The sequence below is a fragment of the Nerophis ophidion genome, linkage group LG01 (assembly GCF_033978795.1).
Source record: "Nerophis ophidion isolate RoL-2023_Sa linkage group LG01, RoL_Noph_v1.0, whole genome shotgun sequence".
Classification (NCBI taxonomy): Eukaryota; Metazoa; Chordata; class Actinopteri; order Syngnathiformes; family Syngnathidae; genus Nerophis; species Nerophis ophidion.
In genome coordinates, this window is record NC_084611.1 from 76,915,628 (window position 1) to 76,930,369 (window position 14,742).

Sequence of the window (14,742 nt, forward strand, 5' to 3'; positions counted from 1 at the left end):
TTAGACATCACACAAACTAAAAAAAAAAATTATATTTAGATGGATGGACTCATACCATGAATTGAAAAACTTATTCGAGTGTTACCATTTAGTGGTCAATTGTACAGAATATGTACTGTACTGTGCAATCTACTAATAAAAGTATCAATCAAAAGGTACACTGTACCTAATGTTAAGGGCGGGAAATGCAATGCCCATATAAGGCTCGACAAATGGAAGCACTGCTTTCAGTTCAAGCAAATGCAATGAGCAACACTGCCTCTGATTGGCTGAGTCGACTCGCACGCGTTGGGCAAAAAGTCGCTGCAGAAAAAGTCTCCTGACCTCCATCCTTCACAGGTCTGTAGAAACACAATTTGTTTTGATTCGTCGCCGAAAGAATTTTTGCACGACGTTGTCCACATGGAGCGATGAACGCGGCTCATTAAACTGGAATAAGTTAGCATGACACATCAGAATACTTGCGCCTTGCAGCCATTGCATTTTCATTTTCCGTGCGGAAAAACATTGGAAAACTCCTCGTAAGTTATCGCAAATGCAAAATGAAGCTTAAAAGTTGAATACATGGACGTCCTCCGATGACATAGCCCTGTTGCCAGGCAACCAGGAGGTATGAACGGCATTTTAACGTAGAAAATAGTCGGGAACAGGAATGTAAAGCATGTTTTTAAAAAGTAAAGTTGACACATACCGTCAATCCTCAACTTTAGTTTTTGGGTATCTTCTGGTTTGTCAAAAAAAAAAGCAGACTTTTTCACCGGCATATCCACAACTCTCGTTAACAAGCTGTCCCATCACTCTGGTCGCTTTGGTGTAGAAAACATTAAAGGCCTACTGAAATGAGATTTTCTCATTTAAACGGGGATAGCAGCTCCATTCTTTGTGTCATAATTGATAATTTTGCGATATTGCCATATTTTTGCTGAAAGGATTTAGTAGAGAAAATCGACGATAAAGTTCGCAACTTTTGGTCGCTCTTAAAAAAGCCTTGCCTTTACCGGAAGTAGTGCGCGTGACGTCACAGATTGTCGGACTGCGGCATGGTCATGCTGGACATTCAGAAGTCCTTTGACACCGTTAACCACGCTATACTGTTGGATAAGCTCAGAGCAATCGGATTCGATAAAACCTCATCGAGTTGGATGGAATCTTACTTGGAGGGGAGGAAACAGGTGGTAGAGGTGAACGGCACCATGTGCCCTCCCCTCTCAGTAAGCTGTGGAGTCCCCCAAGGCAGTATACTAGAACCTTTACTGTTCCTAGTATACGTAAATGACATGTCATCAGCATGCCACTGTGAATTGTTCCTGTTTGCGGATGACTCGGCCCTGCTGGTATCCGGCAAGGACAAGTCACAGGTGGAACAAATCCTCAGTGTTGAACTCCTTAATATTTGCACCTGGCTCGTTGACAACAAACTATCCACACACTTAGGTAAAACGGAATCCATACTATTTGGGTCCCATATCAACCTTAAGAAAGTCAGTGACTCCACTATAAAAGTGGGTGACATTGTTATCACCAGGAAAGATGAGATCACCTACCTAGGTTCCATTCTAGAGGCTAATCTTTCCTGTGATAAAATGGCAACCGAGGTAATCAAAAAGGTCAACCAAAGAACGAGATTCCTCTACAGCAGGGGTGCCCATTACGTCGATCGCGATCGACTGGTCGATCTCGGAGGGTGTGTCAGTCGATCTCAAGCCAGGCATTAAAAAATAGACATAAAAATGAGCAATCATCAATCATGCCAAGACTTCACTTTCGTCAGTTGTTTGACATTCTCGGCACCCGAGGATCTTGTGAGATGACGCTGGCTGCTGCGAGCTCATATTTAAGAAAAAAATCACTAACAGGGCGGACGCAGAGAAACACATTTTATTTCTAGAGACTCCGTACCTACTGTCAAAACTCTAAAGACCGACAGCACAGTTCCTGTCTTCACCATAAAAGACCTGTTTCATCCTGCCTGTGCTAACAAAATAAGAGTCTCAGAAAGCTAGCGTGCACAAGCTAGCAAGCTACGGAGTTTGATGCCAATGTATTTCTCCCCCGCCCTCAGCGACCGCTTTCTCACTTGCTTGCCCACCCACACAGTCACTGACGTCACTCACCTGCTGCCAGACATTAAAGGGCCACACACATATGATACTCTCATAACAAAGTGTTTAAAAACGATTATGCAAGTTGGACAAATGAGATGACAAATCCAACCACTTTCATGTGATATTGGACAGAAAGGAGGACTTTTTTTTTCCTCCATTTGAAAATAAGGACGTTATCAGCACCACTGTCTAATTCCAATTATGCAAGTCATCAGAATCAAATACACCAACTTATATTCTTGTCTTCATGAAAGAAAGGAATCTATGTGTGTTAAACATGCTTGTATTATCATTAAACACCATTAACTTGTTAACAAAAATGTCTCTTTCATAAATAAATAAATATAAATTATAAATAGGAATGAGGTAGATCTCCTCGACTTGGTCAATTGAAAAGTAGCTCGCCTGCAGAAAAATTGTGAGCGCCCCTGCTCTACAGAATCTCCTCTTTGGTCAACAAAAGCACCTTGAAGATTCTATTGGAAACTCTCATTCAAACCTTTTTCGATTACGCTCGCACCTCCTGGTACCCCATCACCTCCAAAACCCTCAAATTTAGACGCCAAACATCCCAGAACAAGCTAGTACGGTTACTTTTAGACCTCCACCCCAGATCACACCTCACTCCAACCCACTTCTCCAAAGTGGGTTGGCTCAGGGTGGAGGACAGAGTAAAACCACTTGCACTGAGCCTAGTCTATAAAATCCGTTAAACCTCCCTGATACCGAAGTACATGTCAAACTACTTCCTTAACATAAATGACCGCCATAACCACAACACCAGGGGGAGCTCCACTAACCACGTTAAACCCAGATTCTGATCTAACAAAGGTCTTAACTCATTCTCTTTCTATGCCACATCAATTTGGAATCCACCCCCAACAGGTGTAAAAGAAAGTGCATTTCTATATTCCTTCAAAACCGCTCTAAAACAACTTCAACCCTTTACTAATACCCTCCTCCATTCACATCCCATCTCCCCGGATTATAAATAACCTAATGTAAATAATCAAATGTACTTCTAATGTATTTACTTGATTTTATGCTATCTGAACTCACTATGTTCTCTGCTGGCTGTACATATCCTACTGTAAGACCTACACTGTTTCAATGTCCATTTCTCTGTTGATGCAATTGTTGATGACTGAAGTACTGATATCAACCAAAGCTCCTCATCCCACCCCCCGGATTGTAAATAATGTAAATAATTCAATGTATATACTATGATGATTAACTTGTGTGATGACTGTATTATGCTGATAGTATATATTTGTACCATGAATTGATTGACGTGGACCCCGACTTAAACAAGTTGAAAAACTTATTCGGGTGTTACCATTTAGTGGTCAATTGTACGGAGTATGTACTGAACTGTGCAATCTACTTATAAAAGTATCAATCAATCTATTGACTAAATTGGACTTATTGATAAGCTAAGTGTTAGCATGGCCAGACTTTTAGCATGGCTAAGTTAAGTGTTAGCTAAGCCACACTGTGTTGCCTTTTGTTTGATAATGCTAAGCTAAGTGAGTGTTGATTTAATTACAAACCCCGTTTCCACATGAGTTGGGAAATTGTGTTAGATGTAAATATAAACAGAATACAATGATTTGCAAATCCTTTTCAACCCATATTCAGTTGAATGCACCACAAAGACAACATATTTGATTTTTAAACTCATAAACTTTGTTTTTTTTTGCAAATAATAATTAACTTAGAATTTCATGGCTGCAACATTTGCCAAAGTAGTTGGGAAAGGGCATGTTCACCACTGTGTTACATCACCTTTTCTTTTAACAACACTCAATAAACGATTGGGAATTCAGGAAACTAATTGTTGAAGCTTTGAAAGTGGAATTCTTTCCCATTCTTGTTTTATGTAGAGCTTCAGTCGTTCAACAGTCCGGGGTCTCCGCTGTCATATTTTACGCTTCATAATGCGCCACACATTTTCGATGGGAGACAGGTCTGGACTGCAGGTGGGCCAGGGAAGTACCCGCACTCTTTTACTACGAAACCATGCTGTTGTAACACGTGGCTTGGCATTGTCTTGCTGAAATAAGCATGGCCGTCCATGATAACGTTGCTTGGATGACAACATATGTTGCTCCAAAACCTGTATGGACCATTCAGCATTAATGGTGCCTTCACAGATGTGTAAGTTACCCATGCCTTGGGGACCAATACACCCCCATACCATCACAGATGCTGGCTTTTGAACTTTACGCCTATAACAATCCAGATGGTTATTTTCCTCTTTGTTCCGGAGGACACCACGTCCACAGTTTCCAAATATAATCGGAAATGTGGACTCGTCAGACCACAGAACACCTTTCCACTTTGCATCAGTCCATCTTAGATGAGCTCGGGCCCAGCCAAGCCACTGGCGTTCCTAGGTGTTGTTGATAAATGGGTTCGGCTTTGCATAGTAGAGTTTTAACTTGCATTTACAGATGTAGCGACCAACTGTAGTTACTGACAGTGGTTTTATGAAATGTTCCTGAGCCCGTGTGGTGATATCCTTTACACACTGATGTCGGTTTTTGATGCAGTACCGCCTGAAGGATCAAAGGTCCGTAATATCATCGCTTATGTGCAGTGATTTCTCCAGATTCTCCGAACCTTTTGATAATTTTACGGACCGTAAATGGTAAAATCCCTAAATTCCTTTTAATAGCTTGTTGAGAAATGTTGTTCTAAAACTTTTTGAGAATTTGCTTACGAAGTGGTGACCCTCGCCCCAGCCTTGTTTGTAAATTACTTAGCATTTCATGGAAGCTGCTTTTATACCCAATCATGGCACCCACCTGTTCCCAATTAGCCTGCACACCTGTGGGATGTTCCAAATAAGTTTTTGATGAGCATTCCTCAACTTTATCAGTATTTATTGCCACCTTTCCCAACTTCTCTGTCACGTGTTGCTGGCATCAAATTCTAAAGTAAATGATTATTTGCACAAAAAAAAAGTTTATTAGTTTGAACATCAAATATGTTGTCTTTGTAGCATATTCAACTGAATATGGGTTGAAAATTATTTGCAAATCATTGTATTCCGTTTTTATTTACATCTAACACCATTTCCCAACTCATACGGAAACGGGGTTTGTACACTAAATGCTAAGCTATGTTTCAGCTCGGCCATACTCTTCGGCTTAATAAAGTGAAGTAAAATATGAGCTTGGCCATACTTTGTCGCTTTTAGCTTGATAATGCGAAGCTAAGTGAGTGTTGACATAATGCTAAGCTTAGTGTTAGCTTGGCCATACTGTATTTCTTGTAGTTTGATAAAGCTAGGTGTCTATCCATCCATCCATCCATTTTCTACCGCTTATTCCCTTTGGGGTGGGGGTGGGTGCTGGTGCCTATCTCAGCTACAATCGGGTGGAAGGCGGGGTACACCCTGGACAAGTCGCCACCTCATCGCAGGGCCAACAGATAGACAGACAACATTCGCACACTAGGGCCAATTTAGTGTTGCCAATCAACCTATCCCCAGGTGCATGTCTTTGGAGGTGGGAAGAAGCTCAAGTACCTGGAGGGAACCCACGCATTCACTGGGAGAACATGCAAACTCCACAGAGAAAGATCCCAAACCCGGGATTGAACCCTGATTACTCAGGACCTTCGTATTGTGAGGCAGACACACTAACCCATATACCACCGTGAAGCCGCTAGGTGTCTAATTTAAGGTAATTATAATCACTTGAGTGTAACAGTTCAAACTCCGGCCGAGTAATACCAAAGACTATAAAAATGGTATCCATTACCTCCCTGCTTAGGACTCAGCATCAAGGGTCGTAATTGGGGGTTAAATCACCAAAATGATTCCTGAGCGTGTTCACAGCTGCTGCTCACTGCTCCCCTCAACTCCCAGGGAGTGGAACAAGGAGATGGGTGTAATGCAGAGGGTAATTTCATCTTACCTAGTGTGTGTGTGACTATCAGTGGTACTTCAACTTCTTTTTAACCATGCAGTGAACAATGACACCTTTGAGTACTGGAAAATACAAATAACAGTAGCTTTAACAGTCTGGCATGACACAGCGTGTAACTGATTTTCAAATTGTATGAAAAGGAACGTATTGTTGAGCAGCATGCAAAGCACATTTAAATATGATAGTTTGTTTACCAAGGTGACTCAGTCATCAGTTTGCGGAGTACAGGCGCTGCTTTCATTAGAAAAAACAGAAGGACAAACTGCGGTTGTGTGTTTCAGCAGAAGTACCAATCCTTCTTTGACACTGCCCTTTTTGGCCGTCTGTAATGACTTTATACCTGCAGCCACTTGTTTTTAGCAATGTTTGCATATACAGTACAGTGTACACAGCATACCTAGCCAGCTGCTGTATACACAATAGGTCACAGTAGAGATGACATTAACTACAAAGCTGGAATTTTTAAAGTGAGAGGTAAGTACAGTGGGGCAAAAAAGTATTTAGTCAGCCACCGATTGTGCAAGTTCTCCCACTTAAAATGATGACAGAGGTCTGTAATTTTCATCATAGGTACACTTCAACTGTGATAGACAGAATGTGAAAAAAAAAATCCAGGAATTCACATTGTAGGAATTTTAAATAATTTTTTTGTAAATTATGGTGGAAAATAAGTATTTGGTCAACCATTCAAAGCTCTCACTGATGGAAGGAAGTTTTGGCTCAAAATCTCACGATACATGGCCCCATTCATTCTTTCCTTAACACGGATCAATCGTCCCGTCTCCTTAGCAGAAAAACAGCCCCAAAGCATGATGTTTCCACCCCCATGCTTCACAGTAGGTTTGGTGTTCTTGGGATGCAACTCAGTATTCTTCTTCCTCCAAACACAACAAGTTGAGTTTATACCAAAAAAGTTCTATTTTGGTTTCATTTTACCACATGACATTCTCCCAATCCTCTGTTGTATCATCCATGTATCCATTTTGGTATAAACTCAACTCGTCGTGTTTGGAGGAAGAAGAATACTGAGTTGCATCCCAAGAACACCATACCTACTGTGAAGCACGGGGGTGGAAACATCGTGCTTTGGGGCTGTTTTTCTGCTAAGGGGACAGGACGATTGATCCGTGTTAAGGAAAGAATGAATGGGGCCATGTATCGTGAGATTTCGAGCCAAAACCTCATTCCATCAGTGAGAGCTTTGAATGGTTGACCAAATACTTATTTTCCACCATAATTTACAAATAAATTCTTTAAAATTCCTACAATGTGAATTCCTGGATGTTTTTTCACATTCTGTCTCTCACAGTTGAAGTGTACCTATGATGAAAATTACAGACCTCTGTCATCATTTTAAGTGGGAGAACTTGAACAATCGGTGGCTGACTAAATACTTTTTTGCCCCACTGTATTTGGTCAAATAAAATTTCTCCTCCTGATATTAGTGACTGTACAACTTGTCACGTGACACTCTTCTGCAGACAGAGAGGTGCCTGCATAGTATATACATATAAAGTATATACACATACAGTGTATTGACTTCAAATGATTTGCCCTAAGCTGGTGGTCAGCAACCCGTGGCTCTAGAGCCACATGTGTATCTTTAGCGCCGCCCTAGTGGCTCCCTGGACCTCGTTTAGAGATATGTGAAAATGGAAAAAGAAGAAGAAAAATATATATATTTTTGTTTTAATATATTTTCAAACATGACACAAACCTTCCTAATTGTTAGAAATCCCACTGTTTATGTTAAACATGGCAAGCACAGTTTTGTCCTACCAATTTCAGCGATCCTTGAACTCATCGTAGTTTGTTTACAAGTACAACTTTCTCCGATGCTGCCACAGAAAGATGTGTTTTATGCCACTCCTTCTTTGTCTCATTTTGTCCACCAAACGTTTAATGCTGTGTGTGAATGCACAAAGGTGAGCTTTGTTGATTTTATTGATTTGCTGGAGTGCTTATCAGGCATATTTGGTCAATCCATGACTGCAAGTTAATCGATGCTAACATGCTATTTAGGCAAGCTGTATGTACATGTTGCATAATTATGCTTCATTCGTAGCTATATTTGAGCTCATTTAATTTCTTTTACTTATGTCCTCTGTGTATTTAATTTATATTTGTATGGCTCTAGACACATTATCTGTATGTAATATAGCAGGGGTCGGGAACCTTTTTGGCTGAGAGAGCCATGAAAGCCAAATATTTCAAAATGTATTTCCGTGAGAGCCATATAATATTTTTTAACACTGGATACAACTAAATGCGTGCATTTTTAATTAAGACCAACATTTTTAGAGTATAGTAAGTTTCTTATTCTTTTTAATAAAATTGTCATTCTAAAAGTTAACCAATTATAGGTATAATACGTCTTACCATAAATGCGACATCTTGAACAGGTGCGATAGAAAACGGATGGTTGGATTAAAATGCATGAGAATGTTTTATAATTTGAAGGTTATTTTTAACACTGTAATTACCAGCGGAATTATTAATTACTTATCGTGTTAAGCACTGTCAGCTAAGATTTATCTGAGAGCCAGATGCAGTCGTAAAAAGAGCCGCATCTGGCTCTAGAGCCATAGGTTCCCTACCCCTGTAATATAGGCAGCTTTTCTGATTGTTGTTTGTGCGCCATGTTGTTCCAGACCCCAGCAAACGTTACCCAGCTTGAAAGGATTGAAATAAATCCATAAGAAGAAAACAGCTTGCTGTTTCCTTTAACTTGGACACATACATCTATACTTTTGGCCGTTCTAAGACAGTCATTTCCAGAAGTAATCTCATTCTGTGAGAAGCCCCCATTTTACTGTTTTCCAATGTTGCAAAAATGAAATAAAAATTAAAATGCAACATTTCTGCCAACAAAGATTTGCGTCAGCCTTTAGTAGTTGGCTAATAAAGCTAATATGGACACTTACATAATGTGTTGCCTTCATTAAACACCTATATAAAGCTTTGAATTTTTCTGCGGCTTCAGACGGATTTTTTAAAATTTATTTTTGGTCCAATATGGCTTTTTCAACATTTTGGGTTGCCAACCCCTGCCCTAAGCAGATTCATAAAGTGTTTGGTCGGCCTTTCTATTTACACTATTTTTTTATGTTGCTGTTCAATGAAAACCTTGTTATTCTACTTAATGGTCAATTACCAACACGCAGAAATAACAAAGACACCGTTTTTTTCCCCCTGTATTATCCCTACTGAGTACTTTCCAACTAATTTTCTCCAGCGAGGTGCATCAATTCTCAAAAGCAGAAAGCCTAAAATCCCAGGTACTGTTAAGGTCAACAGTAATTCTGGTATCGTGGCAACCCTATTTGCTACAAGTTCTTTCTTGAAGTTAATAGTGTTTCTCTTTGGTCCCATGATGGCTTAGTTTGCAGGCATAATCAATTTTGAAAAAATCATAGAGACTGAGTCACCAACACAAGGGATGCTTTGTTTCGGCGAAATGATACGATAAAAAGTATTAATGAAAACCGCGGTAAAACTCCTGACGGTTTGTATTACCATTTTAAATAAAATGTTTGAAAAACAATGATTAATAACTGCACCTTGATAAACTGCAAACATGAAATCAAGAGACATTAACGTATTTCCCCATTAAGAAATGTCATACCGCAATCTAAACTTGTTTTTAAACACATAGCTGTCAGAGCAACTAAGCTATTCAATTGTGCACATTGATCCTACAAGCTGTGGTATCATAGATCTGTGGTTCTCAACCTTTTTTTCAGTGATGTACCCCCTAATCAGAGCAAAGCATTTTTGGTTGAAAAAAAGAGATAAAGAAGTAAAATACAGCACTACATCATCAGTTTCTGATTTATTAAATTCTATACCAGTGCAAAATATTGCTAATTTGTAGTGGTCTTTCTTGATGTATTTGGAAAAAAAAAATATACAAATAACTAAAAATTTGTTGAAAAATTATTAAGTGATTCAATTATAAATACAGATTTCTACACATAGAAGTAATCATCAACTTAAAGTGCCCTCTTTGGGGATTGTAATAGAGATCCAACTGGATTCATGAACTCAATTCTAAATATTTCTTCACAAAAAAAGAAATCTTTAACATCAATATTTATGGAACATGTCCACAAAAAAATCTAGCTGTCAACACATTGTTGCATTTCTTCTCACAGTTTATGAACTTACATTCATATTTTGTTGAAGTTATATTCAATAAATATATTTATAAAGGATTTTTTAATTGTATTTATTTTTAGAATGTTTTAAAAAAAATCTCACGTACTCCTTGGCATACCTTCAAGTACCCCCAGGGGTACGTGTACCCACATTTGAGAACCACTGTCATAGAATGATTGTTCTATACTCAGAGTAATACAAAACTGAGGTGTTCTTACGGTGTGTTCAAGGACCGCTGAACAGAGTAGGAGGACACAACGCCCGCTAAAAATAATAAAGTGATACGCTGCTTGGGATGGTCTCCTGCTGGCTCCACTATGGACTGGACTCTCACTGTTATGTTTGATCCACTATGGACTGGACTTTCACAATATCATGTTGGACCCGCTCGACATCCATTGCTTTCGGTCTCCCATAGAAGGGCGGGCTGGGGGGCGGGGGCGTCCCACATATGCGTTCCTCTCCGAGGTTTCTCATAGTCACTGTCACCGACATCCCACTGGGGTGAGTTTTTCCTTGCCCTTATGTGGGCTCTGTACCGCGGATGTCGTTGTGGCTTGTGCAGCCCTTTGAGACACTTGTGATTTAGAGCTATATAAATAAACATTGATTGATTGACATTGATTGAAAAGTATATTTTATGTGTTAGGCTCTTTTCATTGATATAAATCTTATAGTGCTGCAGTACAAATTAATATTCAAAATAACAAAATATTAGTCATTAAAACAGATAAAATACTAGCACAAAAAACTAGCAGCGAAGCATAAAAAACACTAGACATGCAAAATAAGTGGTTTTCTAACAGTGTGTCTGTTAATTTTATCTCTTGGTCAAATGTGTGTATAAGTACTTGAGTACAATACCTCGATTATAATGATCCTTGATCATTTTGGTGACAATAACCGTGATATGAAATGTTCATACGGTTACATCCCTACACACGGACAAATGGATACGTTTGATAATCGCAGTGTTTGACTCATTCACATTCGGGCTTTAAAAGCTGTTTGAACTAATTATTCTTTGATTGATTGAATTGAAACTTGTATTAGTAAATTGTGCAGTACAGTACATATTCCGTACAATTGACCACTAAATGGTAACACCCAAATAAGTTTTTCAACTTTGAGTCGTGGTCCACGTCAATCAATTCGCCTGTGGTTCTCTTGACCTTGACTCTGAACGTTTTTTTGTGTTTATCAGGCATTAAGGATATATTTAGTGTGTAATTATTTGTCAAACTCAGAAGACATGTGAAGTGTACATGTGAACGCGCACGCAACAAACTGTCTTTTCCTTGAAGTGACTCATGCGGAATAGTTTTGTGTGAGAACCTCACCCCCACGCTCTGTTGGTAGCAGATGACGAGTGCATGACCTTTGGCCCAGTTAACCAAATCCCGTACCGCCCGCAACTGTCTTTCCCCACTCTGACCGTGTGACTGGAAGTGTACAATTTCATCTGGGATGTCAGGACCCGTCGGCATGTGCTTGTCGTGGATGCTGCCAAGGAAAAGTGTGGCAGTGAGGCTACAACCGCAACCTAAACAATTCTTCTTTAGGTTGGTCTACACCGGCAGCAAGATGAACAATCTGTATTTTGTATTATACCTTCAAAGGTAACCACCTCCAGCGTTTTTATCATTAAACCTCATTACACTAATGAATATAAGCAGTTCAATTTTGATCTTCAGTCCCCCTTTCAACTGCGGTTTGCAAAGTCCTGATAATCTGATGTATTTTAAAGATTACCTTGACTGATTATCCTGTGAAGGGAGACGTGTTCACTGATTTTCCCCACCCCCCTCCCCAATCTGTTCGGCTGATTATCCCAAATGTTGGAGTCCAAGAATTGTGCTCTGAAAACGAGTTTAATTAAATCAAAGGACACTGAATGAAACTAAAATATTCCTCTTTCACCTGGACACAATGTGCACTACACTATATTGCCAAAAGTATTTGGCCACCCATCCAAATGATCAGAATCAGGTGTCCTAATCACTTGGCCCGGCCACAGGTGTATAAAATCAAGCACTTTCGCATGGAGACAGTTTTTACAAAGATTTGTGAAAGAATGGGGCGCACTCAGGAGCTCAGTGATTTCCAGTGTGGAACTGTCATAGGATGCCAGCTGTTGAACAAATCCAGTCGTGAAATTTCCTCACTCCTAAATATTCCAAAGTCAACTGTCGGCTTTATTATAAGAAAATGGAAGAATTCGGGAACAACAGCAACTCAGCCACGAAGTGGTAGGCCACGTAAACTGAAGGGGTCAGCGGATGCTGAAACTCATAGTGCAAAGAGGTCGCCGACTTTCTGCACAGACAGTTGCTACAGAGCTCCAAACTTCATGTGACCTTCCAATTAGCCCACGTACAGTACGCAGAGAGATTCATGGAGTGGGTTTCCATGGCCGAGCAGCTGTATCTAAGCCATACATCACCAAGTCCAATGCAAAGCGTCTGATGCAGTGGTGTAAAGCACATCGCCACTGGACTTTATTTGAATTTATATCATTCTGACAGACGCGTTGTCATAGCACATGAATGTTATTGTCCCCGCTGATTTATTATTCTAATTTCCTATTCTTAGTTTCTATTAGCCTTCTGTTGAAGTGTGCAAAGCATTTCTTATTTTTCCTGTTTCATAACTTCACGTTCAAGCAAAGATTGGCACCTTGGCTAGCATCACACATTACATGAAAAGAATATTAGCTGATGGTTCTCCCATGGTTATTTAGAACTGCATTCTAGAACTGTCTGTATTACTTTATTTAACATCCGTAAATATTCCATATTTGGACATTTGTCCATCGGTTCATAAACCGTCCATGTTCTAATCGTGATGCATCAGAGAACGGATCATTTTTCCCACCTCCAATGCGTACAATCACCAAATCTGTGGAAACGAATATTGACCGCAAACTTTGTACTCCAAAGCCAGTCTGCTGCTCAGAAACCTGTGGATCAAACCACATATTTCAATTGTAGAACAAAGAGTCAATGTTTTGTGGAACATGATAAAACTTTTTTTTTTCCAATTATCTTTTTTACTTGTTGCTGTTACTGAACTGTGATGGTTTGCAACAATTTGACCTTTGACAGTCCTTGTTCAGTACCTCCAATACACCAGAACTTTTGGTTGTGGTTTCAATCTGAGTGGGTTTGTGTTCGAGTTGAACTGGTCTTGAAATTGTGTCACGTGTTAAATGCCCCAACCGGCCCTCCGTTCCCTCTCCCCTACTTTCTGTTTAAGTGTGTGTGTGTGTGTAGTGTGTGTGTGTGAAGGGCTATGGGGTGACTTGCAAACTGGCTCTGCCATTGGCTCGCGATACTGTCAGGCCAAGTATGGAGAGCGGAGGTGTTGGCGCTTGTCAAAGTACCTTTTGCCTTCAATAACTCTCAGCCAAGCATGGCACGCATGTGACCACTGTCACACCATGCTCAAAGACACACTAACTTTTATATTTGTTGACATAAGCGAACCCAATTGTGTGCTTTTGCTTGAATTACCTAACTTGTCAACATTTGGAAGCCACTTGGAAAAAAAATCCACAAAAATGAATAGATTTTGGCGTTAGCTTTGTTTTTATCTAATGTTTATTGAAACCATAAAAATAACTGAGTTAGTATTCCTGATTATTTCTCAGCTATCAACTAAAAACAATAAAGAGTGGTATCAACTGGATTTTGGATTGTATGCTTGAAAAAAAAGAGCTTTAAATCTGCACCAAAGAGTTGCGGGATAATTTTATTTGTATGCTTTATTTTTCAGGTACTATAATGCTGCAAATATGCTGGAGTTTTACTGCTTCGAGTCTTAACTGTGGTGTGTTATTTGAGGCTGATCTTTTACGATAAGGCAGCGTTCATTATTGAAAAAAGATGCACATGTGGTACAGTTTAGTGTGGTATCCTTGACGCAGGTAAAAATAAATGCTTAAAGGGGTCATATTATGATTTGTTTCCTACCTTTAATACACTTCCTTGTGGTCTACATAACATGTACCAAGTTTTCCGGACTGTAGAGCACACCGGTATCCAATAAATTTTGGAAGGAAAAAATATTTTACAACATATTAGCCACGCCGGACTATAAGCCACAAATATATACGTTGTCAAATTAGTTATTGACACAGAAAGACTGTGTTACATTTTATTTACACACCTCCAAACGGTGCCTGTAACACTGCAATAAAATGGATTATCTAACAAAACAGACTTCGTGCGAAAGCTAGCTCTCTGTAAGCTAAACATACTCAATAACTCCACGGTGACCTTTTAGTGAAATCACGAAACTGAAACAATAGAAAAATAATTTAATTGTAAGTTAATAATACTAACAGACACTTGTAAACGAGTTAGCATAATCGCTAATGCTAAGGACATTATGATCCATCCATCCATCCATCATCTTCCGCTTATCCGAGGTCGGGTCGCGGGGGCAACAGCCTAAGCAGGGAAGCCCAGACTTCCCTCTCACCCGCCACTTCGTCTAGCTCTTCCCGGGGGATCCCGAGGCATTCCCAGGCCAGCCGGGAGACA

At 39.8% G+C, this 14,742-nt stretch overlaps 1 protein-coding gene across 1 annotated transcript in view; it reads left to right on the plus strand.

The window, feature by feature from the left end:
- The first annotated feature begins 235 nt into the window (after positions 1-235).
- Positions 236-14,742, plus strand: part of acsl1a (acyl-CoA synthetase long chain family member 1a) — a 56,656-nt gene continuing 42,149 nt past the window's right edge. Inside the window, exon 1 of the mRNA XM_061911923.1 lies at positions 236-339. The gene's annotated coding sequence lies outside the window, so the exon portion shown is untranslated. The remainder of the gene's footprint in view (positions 340-14,742) is intronic.